This window comes from Carcharodon carcharias, chromosome 14 (genome assembly GCF_017639515.1).
Source record: "Carcharodon carcharias isolate sCarCar2 chromosome 14, sCarCar2.pri, whole genome shotgun sequence".
Classification (NCBI taxonomy): domain Eukaryota; kingdom Metazoa; phylum Chordata; class Chondrichthyes; order Lamniformes; family Lamnidae; genus Carcharodon; species Carcharodon carcharias.
The window spans coordinates 120,474,396-120,490,039 of NC_054480.1; the positions used below are offsets into that span (position 1 = coordinate 120,474,396).

Consider the following 15,644-nt stretch of genomic DNA (forward strand, 5'->3'; position numbering starts at 1 on the left):
TGATTCCAAAAGAGCGCGGGCCCTGGCTCAGGGAATTCCTCACCCCTCCCCACCACCACCAGCACAGGGAGCGCTCAGCGCTTCTGGGCACACGTCACATAAAATGGCGGCATGGCCCCGATCGGGGACTCTGATTGGGTTCGCACTCGCCCCCACCTGCCCCCACACAACCTCCCCGATGGGGGAAAATTTCTGCTTATAATGTTTTAGAACCAAGGGGCACTTTTAACTGGACTCAGCCAGTTTGCTTCGTATTTTTACATGCATTTTTTTCTTTTGGGAATAGTGGGAAAGTGTTGGTGGCTGACTTAAAGCTCTGATGCTAAAATGGGGTAGTAAGAGAGAATTCTAAGGTGTCTACTTTCTACCTATTTTCACATATTGGTTAACTCTACAATATTGTCTTACAAGCACTTCACCCCATGCTTGGATAGGGCATCACAAGAAGAGAATGCAGAGTGTACAGTCAATTGTTCACCTACAATCCAAATGCATAGCATGTCTGTGCTTAACATCACACTCTGTACTGCTGGCACATCAACACCTCTGCCGTGTGTCACTTGAAACTCATTAGGATCCCATGTAAAGGTCCTTCCCATTTTATCGTATACTGTTAAATCAATTAATTTCATCCACTTACTGGTTAGCTTTGCTTGTAAGCTTGAAGACCCTGGTTTTTAAGTGACCAATTTGGAACATCTGGAAGTAACAATTTTGCTTTCAGCATTTAACGTATCTGGTAATTTGTGCAAAGAACAAACAGACTGCACTCGACCAACACAAGAAGGATGAAATTTGACTTGGTCAGGTATGCAAAACAGGTTGCACCTATCATCTTTATTACATCAGATTTGATATTTGTTTCAATTGACTTCATTGGACTGAATATTGGGCACTGAGTATAACTGGGACAGAATTTTGCCCTTGGTGGGCAGGCTCGGTGGGGGTGGGCAGTGCAGTCGGGAAGCCGACCGCTGCCTGCGATCGGCACTGCACCACAATTTCATGTTGGTGGGCCAGTTAAGGCCTGCCCAGCGTGAAATGTGAGTGGCAGTGCTTGTCCTGCCTGTGTGTGGAGGGTGGGGGGGCATGGAAAGTTGGAGGAAGGCGAGCAGGCTGAGCGCGAACTTCACGCAGGCGCGCGAGTGAGTGCTGCATAATCTCCCTGAGGAACGGAGGAGATGAAAAAATAAAGAAAATAAAAATGTAATAAAACATGTCCCCTCATATGACCCTGTCACATGAGCAGGGATATGCTAATTCTATTGCAAAACTTTTATTTTATTTTTATTTGCTTTTGGATGAGGTTTCCAAAAAAACGCAAAAGCCGCTTGGTCTTTTCACCTGCCTGCCAACCGTTAAGTTGAATGGGCAGCGAAAAACTTACCTTAGTTGATTACTTAATGGCTTTAACAAGTCTTTCAATTTCGGTGGGCGCGCTACTGGCTCCGGTGCGCGCCTGCCAACTGAATTATCGCGTGACTGCACATTGACATCGGCACGCTCGGCTGACATCAACGTGCATCATTTCATGCTCGAGTGGGTTGGGCGTGCGCCTGCCCGCTGAGCGAAAATTCCTGGCCCTGATGTTTTAAGTCCCTATCCAAATTGATTTTTATCCATACTGGTTCCATATGGCTCTATTTTCACAGAATCCTCTCCTGCCACTGGTTGAAGCAGGTTCTTCTCTTCACCAGTTCCTTGGCTGTGGTGTTTTTCGAGCGAGACGTTACGCAAGGTGCATCAATTTCCAATCATTGTAGATAAATATCCTAGTTTGTACTGTACATGTCCTTTATTCTCTCTTCTCCAGAGCCAGCAGAACTCAGCTGCAGTGACCTTTTGAAGCTGAGTCCCATGTTCAATACCAACAGGTGGAACATTGCGCATGGTTTTAAGAAGGTGTAAATTGTTACATTTGTGAAACCCAAGAGCATAAAAAAGTCTATGTTAGCACTGGACCAGGAGCGCGCAGGTAGTGAATTCAAATTATGAAATTGAATTCAATACACCTTGAAATTTGTGGAACAGATGCCAACAGAAAAGTTGCTAGAATGTCAGAAAAAACCAACGGAATCATTAATACCCTCAGGGAAAGGCTCCTGTCAGTGCGACTGCCATGTAGTCTAGTGTGCACCTGATTCTAGTCCTACACGACGGGCTGAATTTTTAGGTCACTGGGGGGGAGTGGGAACAAAGGTAGGCTGGGGATGAAAATAGCGGTGCCAGCCGTTGCGCTGGTTTCACAGTGCCAGCAAGTTTAACCAGAGAGGGGTGATGTTGGCTCCACGATCATGTCTGATCCATTAAGAAGGCTAATTAAGATTGCTGAGGATCTCATTGAGAGCTTGTTAAGTGGTGCATTCAGATTTTGACTGGGGACCCATGGGTTGCACATGCTGTTTGGAGCAGACTAGGTGAATGGAGGTGAACACACAGCAGAGAGTCTATGAGGCTGCTCCAGGGAATTAGCTGGACCCATGAAAGTTTGAGCGGCACAGAGGGGAACTCGGCCATTGGCAAACAGGTGTAATTGGGTCAGCACAGGTTTCAGGAAGAGTGGGAAGTGAGCGCTTGGACAGTGCAGTGGATCATCATCCTGCTGGCATCATGAGGCCATAAGAGGAAGGGGAAAGGCTGCCAAACACAATTGAGGGGTCACCTAAACCTAAGGAAGGCTACAACTGGAAATGGAGAAAAAATTTTCAGATTCTGCATCCATTGGCATTGAGGAGCAATGCCACTGGCAGAGCAGAGTTGCAAGCGTGAGGATGGCAGAGGAGAGGGACAAGAAACAGGAAAGACATAAAGGTCATACTTCCCCGCCTAGAATTTTCTGGGGAAGAAGGTGCTATCTTTGAGATAATCTAGAACTAGTGCTGTAGGAGACTGTGACTCTCCAGGCAGATGGCCAGAGAGATTTTTGCCCACGTCACCAAAGAATTCAGATCTTGCAAAACTGCAAGGTTGCCTCGATCTATCAGTAGTTGTCACTGTGGCCTTTAACTTCTTTAGACCTTCTGCAGACTTTGGTGGCTTCTTGCAGATCATTGATGCCCTATTTGTGAAAGCTGGAGAGTAGGTTCAATCCCAGACAGACATGGGGCAAAATTTTTTGGACGGCATGGTTTCCTGCCTTGCCACTGAAAAAGTCAGCTGGGAATGCACCCTCACCCTTGATAGCTGCCCTGTAACTCTTTTGAGTACAAACCCATTTCCATCTGTTTCAGATGAAGTTACATTGGTTTCATAGTTTGTTGTTGTGAGATTTGAACTCTTGATGAAGTTACATTGTTTCATAGTTTGCCATTGTGAGATTTGAACTCTTGATCTCTTGATTCATAGTTTGCCATTGTGAGATTTGAACTCTTGATACTCTTTTGAGTAAACCTGTTTCCATCTGTTTCAGATGAAGTTACATTGTTTCATAGTTTGCCATTGTGAGATTTGAACTCTTGATACTCTTTTGAGTAAACCTGTTTCCATCTGTTTCAGATGAAGTTACATTGTTTCATAGTTTGCCATTGTGAGATTTGAACTCTTGATCTTGGGGTTACAAACCCAGTACCATAACCACTTGGCTATTTAGGCCAAGCTTAAAGCTTCAGGTACAGAGAAGAGCCGTGAGCCTGACGTGATTTGAACACACAACCTTCTGATCTGGAGTCAGACACGCTACCGTTGCGCCACAAGCCCAACTACCTTTTGAGTACAAACCCGTTTTCCATCTGTTTCAGATGAAGTTACATTGTTTCATTGTTTGCCATTGTGAGATTTGAACTCTTGATACTCTTTTGAGTAAACCTGTTTCCATCTGTTTCAGATGAAGTTACATTGTTTCATAGTTTGCCATTGTGAGATTTGAACTCTTGATCTTGGGGTTACAAACCCAGTACCATAACCACTTGGCTATTTAGGCCAAGCCCAAACACGTTTCCATCTGTTTCAGATGAAGTTACATTGTTCACCATTGTGAGATTTGAACTCTTGATACTCTTTTGATTAAATCTGTTTCCATCTGTTTCAGATGAAGTTACATTGTTTCATAGTTTTCCATTGTGAGATTTGAACTCTTGATAATCTTTTAAATGAAAACCAAATCAACAAAATTGGGAAAAATCAGGCACAGCCCCTAATTCAGGTCAGCTGTAAAACCAAGAACAAAGTTTTAAAGGAAACTTACAAACTTTAAATCAAAATGTGATTAAAGGGGTCAACAAAACACCCCAGTCCCCGCGGTGCCCACCGAGCACGGAAGGCCTCGAGAGTGCCAGCAGACACCGCGTGCTCCTTCTCCAGGGACATCCGGCAGCGAACGTAGCCGCGGAAGAGGGACAAACAATCGGGCGGGACTCCCCCGTCGATCGCCCGCTGCCTGGACCTGTTAATGGCCAACTTGGCCAGGCCCAGGAGCAGGTTCGCGAGGAGGTCCTCCTCCTTCCCGACCCCCTTCCGCACCGGGTGCCCATAGATCAGGAGCGTGGGGCTGAAGTGCAAACAAAACATCAATAAAAGGTTTTTCAAATAACTAAAAAGGGAGTGCAGCCTACAACACCCTATGTATACATGGTCCACGGACTCCACAAGACCGCAAAAAGGGCACGTGTCCCGAGAGTCCGCGAACCAATGCATCCTCTTATTATAAGGGACTGCTGCATGCAACACCCTCCAACCCAGGTCTCCGATAGAAAGGGGGAGGACACCTCCGTAGAGGGCCTCCCATCGGGGGTAAATTATGTCTGTTACAGTACTTGTAACTCTTTCGAGTACAAACACATTTCCATCGATTTCAGATGAAGTTCCATTGTTTTGCCATTGTGAGATTTGAACTCTTGATACTCTTTTGAGTAAACCTGTTTCCATCTGTTTCAGATGAAGTTACATTGTTTCATAGTTTGCCATTGTGAGATTTGAACTCTTGATCTCTTGATTCATAGTTTACCACTGTGAGATTTGAACTCTTGATCGTGGGGTTGCAAGCCCAGTACCATAACCACTTGGCTATTTAGTCATTTAATGCTTTATGGGACATTAATTGGCAGCAGGTGGCAATCTGGGGAGGAATTCCTGCCTCAGAGAGCTGCCAATCTGATTGGCCAGCAGCTCTGTAGCCCCAGCTGCGCCACCAGGAGTGGTGGCAATTGCAGGGTCTGTGCTGAATCAGAAAGAACAAAGTGCAGCAAGCCCAGGTGTTTAGGGGTCTGTCAGCAGAGCCAGTAGCAGAGGCCTTTGGGGTGAGGGGTTGTGGGGAGGAGGGCCGGGGGCTCAAAGTCCAGTGGGAAGAGGGGGCACCTGGAGGGGTTTCAGATCGGGAAAGGGGGCTGTGAGAGGCTCTCTTCCTGTCCAAGGCCTGAGTGGGCCTACTTGTTGGACCTTCCTCCCGATCTCTGATCTTTTCCTGTCAGCCTAAAAATTTCAGCTGGGCAAGAAGTGGTCATTAAACATCTTCTGACACTGAATCCAACTTCTGCGCACCATACTGCTTCTGCTAACTTTGTTAGCTATCTCCATCCAGGCCTCCTTAGCTTGGTTGGGTGGCCTCCTACTCTGGAAAAGGACCTCTCTCCTTTGCCTTACAGCCTTGAGGAGGGCCTCCAGCTCCATATTAGCAAATCGAGAGACCTATTGCTCTCCTGAGACATTCTACAATTGCAAGCTTCTAAATATTCTAATCTAAAATTAAAGCACTAAAACATTAACCTCCTTCGACAGCACCTTCCATACCTGCAACATCTACAACTAGAAGGACAAGGACAGCAGATTCAGGGGATAAAAGTTCCCCTCCAAGCCATACACCATGCTGACTTGGAACTATATTGCCATTCCTTCACTGCCACTGGGTCAAAATCCTGGAACTCCCTTCCTTACAGCACTGTGGGTGTTCCTGCAACACATTGACTGCAGCAGTTCAAGAATGCAGTACACCACCACCTTCTCAAGAGCAATTAGGGATGGTCAATAAATGCTGGTCTAGCCTGCAACACCCACACCCCATGAACAAATAAAAAAAAGTTACAGCTGTCATGGTCTGTTTACGGTGGTCTTGCGCATGAACAGTCCAGCCTCTGTTCCCTCCCCCATGTCCACTAATTGGCTGCCAAAGCTGTCTCCATGCTAATTAGAGGCACCTTCCATGTGAATTGGGCCACTGAGGTTTTCCACCCCAACACAGATGCAAAATCCTGCCATACAGATTGCCTCATAAGATTGCCATTCAGGTATTGAAATAATTGCTCAAGAAAGCCAATTATCATTCTCTTCGCAACTAAGGGAGGGAGGTGGATACCTCTAAGGGGCACAGTCGGTGGAGGGCAGCCAACTTGCGACTCCAAATATCCATCCTCCTGGGTGAAAGGCCATGGCTGACAAGGGATCATGTGGTTTGTCTTCTATGCTGCCAAAGCAATGGTCTCTAGAGTTTTGAGGGTGGTGGAGACAAGCAGAAAAGTGTTCATGTGAGGCTTCTTGCACATGGCTGTCATCACCCTGGTCAAAGAGCAATGACTCCATACGCATTCATGTATGAACAGGAGGAACACCCATCTCTGGTCCTCCAGGATGTCCTTTAGCTGGAAGAGGTAGGGTGGGGATGCCATGTCTAGAAGGAGGCCAGGTGAAGGGCTTAGCACTCACCTGCTGGCTTTGAGATGGAGCAAAACCTATAAAGGACATGCTCACTTAATGTATTACTTCAGTTCGTTCACACATCCAATGAGGCAACTGATGCAGGCTGCAAGCAATGCCTTGCCTTGGTAATGGTTATCATCTAGATGAAGAGATGGAGGGCCTGTTGCCAGTTGGCACAGGGCCATGAGGAGCAAGGGCCTGTGCGGCAAGAGGCAGCAAAGCCTCTATAAGGTCACAAAGCTGGTGAACATGGAGCAGTGCACAACGAGCATTGGCCCAACCATGGGTGTATTGCCAGCGCTGCTCTTATCTAGAGATGAGAGAGAGGCAGTGCCAGAGGCGCCCTCGTATGTCTTGGGATGTGGTTGCTTACATCTGCCAGCTTTTCCAGTATGAGCTGCAGCCGCAATGACTTTAGAGGAGTAATGCTCCTGGCCCGCAATAAGTGAATGCCTTTTAAAAATGGCACCAGGACCTTCGACCCCATTAGTTAACAGCAGAGTGGGCAACTCTCTGCCCACCCCGCCACAAAATTTGCCAAGCTCCTTGCAGATGCATAATTGATGAATTGAATGGTGGAAAATCATGTTTGTTCACCCACCCTGCTGACCAGCAGAAATCATGCTGACTTTCCCACCCGCTACCGCACTTAGTATCCAGAGTGGAAAATTCCACCCTGTTTCTTTCTACCTGCCTTATCTGCTCCCCTTAATATTGTGAACACTTCATCCATATCTCTCCTTAGCATTTTAAATTCCAGGGAATATTATCCCAATTTTTGTGATCTCTCTTGTAAATTAAACCTTGGAATATAAGTGTCATCCTGATAAATCTATTCTGAAGCCCCTCCAGGGCTAACACATCTTTCCTAAGGTGTGATGCCCAGAACTGTTCATAGCAGCAAAAATAAAAATAGCTGGAAAAACTCAGCAGGTCTGACAACATCTGTGGAGGTGAAGACAGAGTTAACGTTTCGAGTCCATATGACTCTTCATCAGAACTCATATGAAGAGTCATACAGACTCAAAACGTTAACTCTGTCTTCCTCTCCACAGATGCTGTCAGGCCTGCTGAGTTTTCCCAGCTATTTTTGTTTTTGTTTCAGATTTCCAGCATCCGCTGTATTTTGCTTTTATCTGCTCATTGTAGTCTAGGTGTGGTCGAACCAGGGCATTGTATAGCTGTAGCGTGACTTCTACTGACTGGTATTCTAGTATTTTAGAATACAAAGGTCAGTATTTCATTTGGTTTTTTTTGAGAATTTTCTGTGTTTGTACATGACATTTTAATGATCTATTCACCTGGGCCCCCAAGCCCCTGGAAGTCCACTGTTTCTGACTTTTCACCATTCAGAAAGTACACTGTTTCTTTCAGTGTTAGGTCCAAAGTGGATTCACTTAGATTTCCCTACATTGAAATCCATTTGCCAGTTTTTCCCATTCACCTAATCTATCGATATATCTTTGTAATGTTATGCACCCATCTTCACTACTTTCATTGCCATCTGTCTTTTTGCCATTGGCACATTTGGATATGTGACTTTCTGTTTCATCATCTGGGTTATTAATAGATAAGGTCAATAGTTGAGGCCCCATTACAAATGCTTGTAGGACATCAGTAGCCACATCCTGCCAATTAGAGTACCTGCCTATTACCCCACTCTTTGCCTTTTAATTGAAACTTGTAAATGTTGATGTTCAGAGAGACCTCCATATGTTCATACAAGGAACTCAGAAAATTAGCATGCAGGTACAGGAAGTGATTTGGAAGGCAAATGCCATGTTGCCCTTTATTGCAAAGGGATTGGAATACGAAAAGAAGGAAGTTTTGCTACATTTAACAGGACTTTGGTGAGACCACACCTATGTGCAGTTTTAGTCGCCATATTTAAGGAAGAATATACTTGCATTGGAGGTAGTACGGCAAAGATTCACTAGATTGGTCTCTGGAATGAGACAGTTTTCCTATGATGAGAAGCTGAGTAAATTGGGCCTGTATTCTCTGGAGTTTAGAAGAATGAGAGGTGGTCTCTTTGAAATGAGCAAGATCCTGAAGGGATAAAAGCAAAATACTGTGAATGCTAAGAAACCTCAAATAAAAACAGAAAATGCTGGAAAAAAATCAGCAGATCTGGCAGCATCTGTGGAGAGAGAAACAGAGTTAATGTTTTGAGTCCAATATGAATCTGCTTCGGAACTGGAGTGAGGTATAAACGTGATGGTTTTATGTTGTTGGAAAAGGGGGGAGGGGCAGGTGGAGCAAAATAGCAAGTCAGGGAAAAGTTAGAGGGCTGGAGAGAATAAAATATAAAGATGTCATGGACGAGAAGATAAAGGAAGTGGCAATGATAATATTAAAGTCTAAAGCTTTGATTCAGACTAAGTGTTAATGGCAGTATAAAGGTCATCACATTCTGAAAGTAAAATGGCGGAATGTCTTAATAGCTGAAAAAGGGTCAGCGCTGTCTGAAATTGAAAACATGAGAACGAGATACCAACTAGCACTTGGGAGAAAAAATTCAAAATGGAGGTCAGAGTTCCTGACCTGAAGTTGTTGAACTCAATGTTGAGTCTGAAAGGCTGTAAAGTGCCTAACTGGAAGATGAGGTGCTGTTCCTCCAGCTTGCACTGGGCTTTGCTGGAACATTGTAGCAGGCCAAGGACAGAAATGTGAGCATGAGAACAAGATGGTGAATTGAAATGATAAGCAACTAGAAGGCCAGGGTTGTGTTTGTGAACTGAATGAAGGTCTTCTGCAAAACAGCCACACAGTCCGCGTTTTGCCTCCCCAATGTAGAGGAGGCCTCATTGTGAGCAACTAATAGACTCTGACCGCAGTAAATTCTGAAGGGACTTGACAGGGTAGACACTGAGACGTTGTTTCTGCTGGCTGGGAATCTGGAACATAGGGGCACGGATGCAAGCAAGGTGACCAACTGCCTCGGACTTGAGGGGGTCGTCCTATAACTGAGGCTATTGTTCCCTGTCCCGGGTTGCATGTTGCAGTTTTTCACATACCTCAGCATCTGCCTACCCCCCAATGTCCCCCCAACCACTGCTTGCAGGTTTGCCAGAAACCCCTGCCCACTTGCGTCTAAGTGTCCCTTAAGTTTTTTTCTCCCCATGAGCTGATCGTCCTAGTCTCAGGATAATGGAACTTTAGGACTGCTTTAGGAGAAATTTCTTCACTCAAAGTGTTGTGAACCTTTTGAATTCTCTATCCAAGATTGTGGATGCTCCATTGTTGACTATAATCACAAATTGGACTGATAAATTTTTGGTCTTTCAGAGAATCAATTAGGGATATAAGGAGTGGGTGGAAAAGTGGAGTTGAAGCCCAAGATCAGCCATGTTTGTATTGAATGGCAGAGCAGGCTCAACAGACCAGTTAGTCTATTCTTGCTCATTTCTTTTGTGTTCTTGTGTATTTGAAGAAAAAAAGCAGCACCTCCTTCCCCTTCTGCACCAAATTCCCACTCTGTTCTGTGACCACTCTGTGGCAACCATTCTGTGCTTCAGCAGATATTGTTTACGCTTGTACACTTTTTTGAGCCTCACCCAAGTTACAACTACTTACTCATAGTAATTATCACCTATTCAGGTAATAACTGCAGACAATTAACTGCCTCTGACAGGCAGGTTCTGTTCGTGCTGATGAACTTGTTTTACAGTTCTTAAAGTTCTAATTTAAATTCAATCAAAATTTAAATTTCAACTAAGAACTGAAAGGTTAAACTAAATTTCAATTAACCATTACTCCCCCACTTACATCCCATTTCCAACTTTTGTTCTCTGTTCCATATTCCCTATGCCGACCACTGTTATTTATAAAACCTAAGACCTATCTTTTTATTTTTTTACTTCTGTCACCTTTGTCCTTTAAAATGTCCTATAGTCACATAGGGCAGAAGTTTCTGGCTGACACGCGGGTGGTGGAGCCCACACTTCAGCGATTAAAATGTCGTGTGTGAGCGTCCCGACGTCAGCGCACAGCATCGCGATATTTCGGTCGCCGGGCGTGCACAGCAGCGGGACGCGCGCCTCCATTAATTAAAGGCCTCGTTAAGGCCCTTAACTTGTCAATTGTCCAGGATTTTGAGGGGTCCGTGTGAACTTCGGGTTGGTGCTCAGGCCCAACGGGCAGGCGGTTGGAAGATTTTTTAATAAAACTCATGCACTAGCGGGATATGTGGACTCAGAGGGGTTGTTCATGTTTTCCACAAAGTTTTAATTGCTGAAACTGTTTTAAAGTTGCCTGTTTGATTGTCAGCAGTTCACATCTATTTCCAAGATCTTTTTGTGTACATTGAAACCAGTCTGCAGACAGTAATCTTTCTCGAATAAAAACAAAAATACCTGGAAAAACTCAGCAGGTCTGGCAGCATCGGTGGAGAGGAACACAGTTAACGTTTCAAGTCCGCATGACTCTTCAACAGAACTAAGGAAAAATAGAAAAGGGGTGAAATATAAGCTGGTTTAAGGGGGGTGGGGTGGGACAAGAAGAACTGGATAGAGGGCCAGTGATAGGTGGAGATAACCAAAAGATGTCACAGACAAAAGGACAAAGAGGAGTTGAAGGTGGTAATATTATCTAAAGAAATGTGCTAATTAAAGGTGGAAAGCAGAACAAGCAAGGTACAGATAGCCCTAGTGGGGGTGGGGTGGGGTGAAGGAATCGAAAAAAGCTAAAAGGTAGAGATAAAACAATGGATGGAAATACATTTAAAAATAATGGAAATAGGTGGGAAAAGAAAAATCTATATAAATTATTGGAAAAAACAAAAAAGCGGGGGAAAATCGGAAAGGGGGTGGGGATAGAGGAGAGAGTTCATGATCTAAAATTGTTGAACTCAATATTCAGTCCGGAAAGCTGTAAAGTGCCTAGTCGGAAGCTGAGGTGCTGTTCCTCCAGTTTGCGTTGAGCTTCACTGGAACAATGCAGCAGGCCAAGGACGGATATGTGGGCATGAGAGCAGGGTGGAGTGTTGAAATGGCAAGCGGCAGGGAGGTCTGGGTAATGCTTGCAGACAGACCGAAGGTGTTCTGCAAAGCAGTCACCCAGTCTGCGTTTGGTCTCTCCAGTGTAGAGGAAACCGCATTGGGAGCAACGAATGCAGTAGATTAAGTTGAGGGAAGTGCAAGTGAAATGCTGATTCACTTGAAATGAGTGTTTGGGCCTTTGGATGGTGAAGAGAGGGGAAGTAAAGGGGCAGGTGTTGCATCTTCTGCGGTTGCATGGGAAGGTGCCGTGGGAGGTGGTTGAGGTGTAGGGGGTGATGGTGGAGTGGACTAGGGTGTCACGGAGGGAACGATCCCAACGGAATGCCGCCGGGGGTGGGGGGATGAAGGGAAGATGTATTTGGTGGTGGCATCATGCTGGAGTTGGTGAAAATGATCCTTTGAATGTGGAGGCTGGTGGGGTGATAAGTGAGGACAAGGGGGACCTATCATGTTTTTGGGAGGGAGAAGAAGGCATGAGGGCGGATGCGTGGGAGATGGGCCAGACACGTTGAGGGCCCTGTCAACCACCGCGGGTGAAAAACCTCGATTAAGAAAGAAAGAGGACATGTAAGAGGAACTGTTTTTGAAAGTGGCATCATCAGGACAGATGCGACCGAGGCGAAGGAACTGAGAGAATGGGATGGAGTCCTTACAGGAAGCGGGGTGTGAGCAGCTGTAGTCGAGGCAGCTGTGGGAGTCGGTAGGCTTGTAATGGATATTGGTGGACAGTCTATCACCAGAAACTGAGACAGAGAGGTCAAGGAAGGGAATGGAAGTGTCAGAGATGGACCATGTGAAAATGATGGAGGGATGGAAATTGGAAGCAAAATTAATAAATTTTTCCAGGTCCAGACGAGAGCATGAAGTAGCACCGAAGTAATCATCGATGTACCGGAGAAAGAGTTGTGGAAGGGGGTCGGAGTAGGACTGGAACAAGGAATGTTCCACATACCCCATAAAGAGACAGGCATAGCTGGGGCCCATGCGGATACCCATAGCCACACCTTTTATTTGGAGGAAGTGAGAGGAATTTAAGGAGAAATTGTTCAGTGTGAGAACAAGTTCAACCAGACGGAGGAGAGTAGTGTTGGATGGGGATTGTTCGGGCCTCTGTTCGAGGAAGAAGTGGAGAGCCATCAGACCATCTTGGTGGGGGATGGAGGTGTAGAGGGATTGGACGTCCATGGTGAAGAGGAGGCGGTTGGGGCCAGGGAACTGGAAATTGTTGATATGATGTAGGGTGTCAGAGAAATCATGGATGTAGGTGGGAAGGGACTGGACAAGGGGAGAGATAGCAAGATAGCAAGAAATGAATTCCGTCGGGCAGGAACAGGCTGACACGATCGGTCTGCCGGGATAGTCCTGTTTGTGGATTTCGGATTGGGGTAGGGCCGTCCGAGGTTGGGAGACTATCAGGTTGGAAGCTGTGGAGATGAGGTCAGTAACAGTCCTGGAAACAATGGCTTGATGTTCAGTGGTGGGGTCGTGGTCCAGGGAGAGGTAGGAGGAAGTGTCTGCGAGTTGACGCTCAGCCTCTGCGAGGTAGAGGTCAGTGCGCCAGACAACAACAGCACCACCCTTGTCAGCGGGTTTGATGACAATGTCAGGGTTGGACCTGAGAGAACAGAATCTTCCTCAGGCCTTCAGTTTTCCGGAGGCCTCCACTTAGCCTGGGGGTATGGGTTCTGACATCTCCACTGGAGGCAGCTCCTCTGAAGAGCAAAGGAGGGATAGAATAAGGAGAAGGCCAGGACTGGACCTCAGCCTCCAGGGGAGCCATCTTTGGGAGGCCAGGTGCAGGCACAAGGGGTGCAAGGCCAAGAGGTTGTCCAAGGTGGAAAGTGCTTCAGAAGATGCCACTATCCTGCTACCAGGATATAAAGGCGGCAAAGCAGCTACCTCAATATGATTGAGGTGCAGTGCCGAAGCAGGCTCCGACTCTCAAGGGAGCCAGTCAACTATATCTGTCAGATGATTGGCCCTGAGATATCTCCTAACTGTGTGGTTGGACACCCCATGCCAGCGGCTCTGAAGCTCACAGTTGCCCTACACTTCTAGGCCTCTGGCTCCTTCCAGGGCTTGGTGGGTGATCTTTGCGCTGTCTCCCAATCAGTTGTCCACGCTTGTGACAAGCAGGTTACAGATGCTTTGTTCAGACGGGTAATGACCTTCATCCACTTCCGAAGTGACCAGGCAAGCCAGGCACAGTGAACCAGAGGCTTTGCGGCCATTGCTGGCTTCCCCCTCGTCCAGGGTGCAATAGACTGCACACATGTTGCCATCAAGGCGCCAGCAGGTGAGCCCAGTGCCTTCGTCAACAGGAAGGGCTTCCACTCCATGAACGTGCAGATAGTGTGTGATCACAGGATGCAGTTTCTACAAGTCTGTGCAAGGTTCCCAGACAGCTCCCATGATGCCTGCTTCCTCAGACACTCCCAGATGCCGGGGCTCTTCAGTGCTCTAGCTCGACTGGATGTTTGGCTGCTGGGTGACAAGGGCTATCCCGTCAGAAGGTGGCTCATGACGCCTCTCTGCTGTCCAAGAACAGAAGCTGAGCAGTGGTACAATAGGAGCCACAGCACTACAAGGGCTGTGGTGGAGAGAGCCATCGGTCTTCTCAAGATGCACTTCCGTTGCCTGAACCACTCAGCGGGCGCACTCCAGTGCCCCCTAGATTGCGTCTCCCTGATAGTGGTAGCATGCTGCGCTCTGCACAATCAGCGCTGGAAAGGAGGAATGCAGTTGACGATGAAGACCTTGACGCCCTGAATGAGGCTGCACACGATGAATCCAGCTGTTGCTCAGAGGATGAGGAAGCACAGGGCGATGATGAGGGGCAGTACGCCCACCCACTATTACACCAAGGAGGCAGGGACAACTGGGACAATTTAATCCAATGAACCTTCAGCTAGCTGCACACACATGGATCAGCAGAACCAGCATTGCCTGGTGGTTCCACACATGGCACCTTAGGTATTATATCTTCCACCTTAACAGTTGCAACTAAGGGCTTAGTACAGAAACATCAATGTCTACTCAAACACTCATGATATGTCTCTGAAAAAGACAAATGCAGCACAAAGGAAATACCCTCAGCCATGGTCAGAAAAGTGGACTTTATTATGTCCAACATATAACAGAAATGTCTAGAGCAAACATAAGTATATTTTGCCTATTCTAAGGCCAACACAAAATCACCAGTGACATACCCGTTGAGTGCCTAACATGCCTTATGCTTTTGTTTGCGGGCGCCACCCCATCGCTCAGAGTGGCTTGTGAGACAGCCTGCTGACCCTGCTGTCCTGTTGGCATCGATGACCTTGGCTGGCATCCTCTGGCCCGTGGAGCCTGTGATGGCCCCGCCTGGGAGGGAGTGGCCAGTTCCAGAATTGGCACCTCCCCAGTTGTCGCAGCCTCAATGGAAGCATCATTGACTGCCAGAGGGGCAGAGGAGCTGCTGCCCTCATCTAGAGCGCCCTGAGAGGAGCTTGCAGCAATGACAGGCAGCTGCTGCGCCGACATGAGGTCCCTTTGGACCTCCCTGCTCACCACAGATGCATGGGCACCGAATGTCAACACTTGATGCCCACAACATCTCCCACATTGGGAATGACCACCCGTGGCCAGTACCACTGTGAGGGCTTACAGGTGAGAGAGTAACCCAATCAGAAGATTCTCAATCCGATCGAACCCCCTCTCTATGAGAGTCACCAATTTCTCAGTGGAGGAAGCGTGAAACTCTGCCCTGAGGTTCATGCCTTCATATGCACTCTGCCTGGATTCCTCCATTGCAGAGACCAACTGAAGCATACCCTCATGCAACCCTGCTAGATGCAAATGCCATTCCTACAGCTTGTCCTGCAGCTGCAGCATTGGTGACAATTCCAGAGGCACGTCATCACTGCCCAGTATCAGCATGTGCCTGGTCCCCTGCAGCCCTCTGGCTGCTGGCGCCATTGGCACTCTCTGTCCCTTCCATCTCCTCCAGTGATTGTGAAGTGCCTTCTCCACTGTTAC

The 15,644-nt window shown here is 47.0% G+C and overlaps 1 non-coding gene across 1 annotated transcript; it reads right to left on the reverse strand.

The window, feature by feature from the left end:
* Nucleotides 1-3,624: 3,624 nt before the first annotated feature.
* On the reverse strand, nt 3,625-3,696 carry trnaw-cca. Its single transcript has one exon. It is a non-coding gene; the product is annotated as a tRNA-Trp (tRNA).
* Between the last annotated feature and the right edge of the window lie 11,948 nt (nt 3,697-15,644).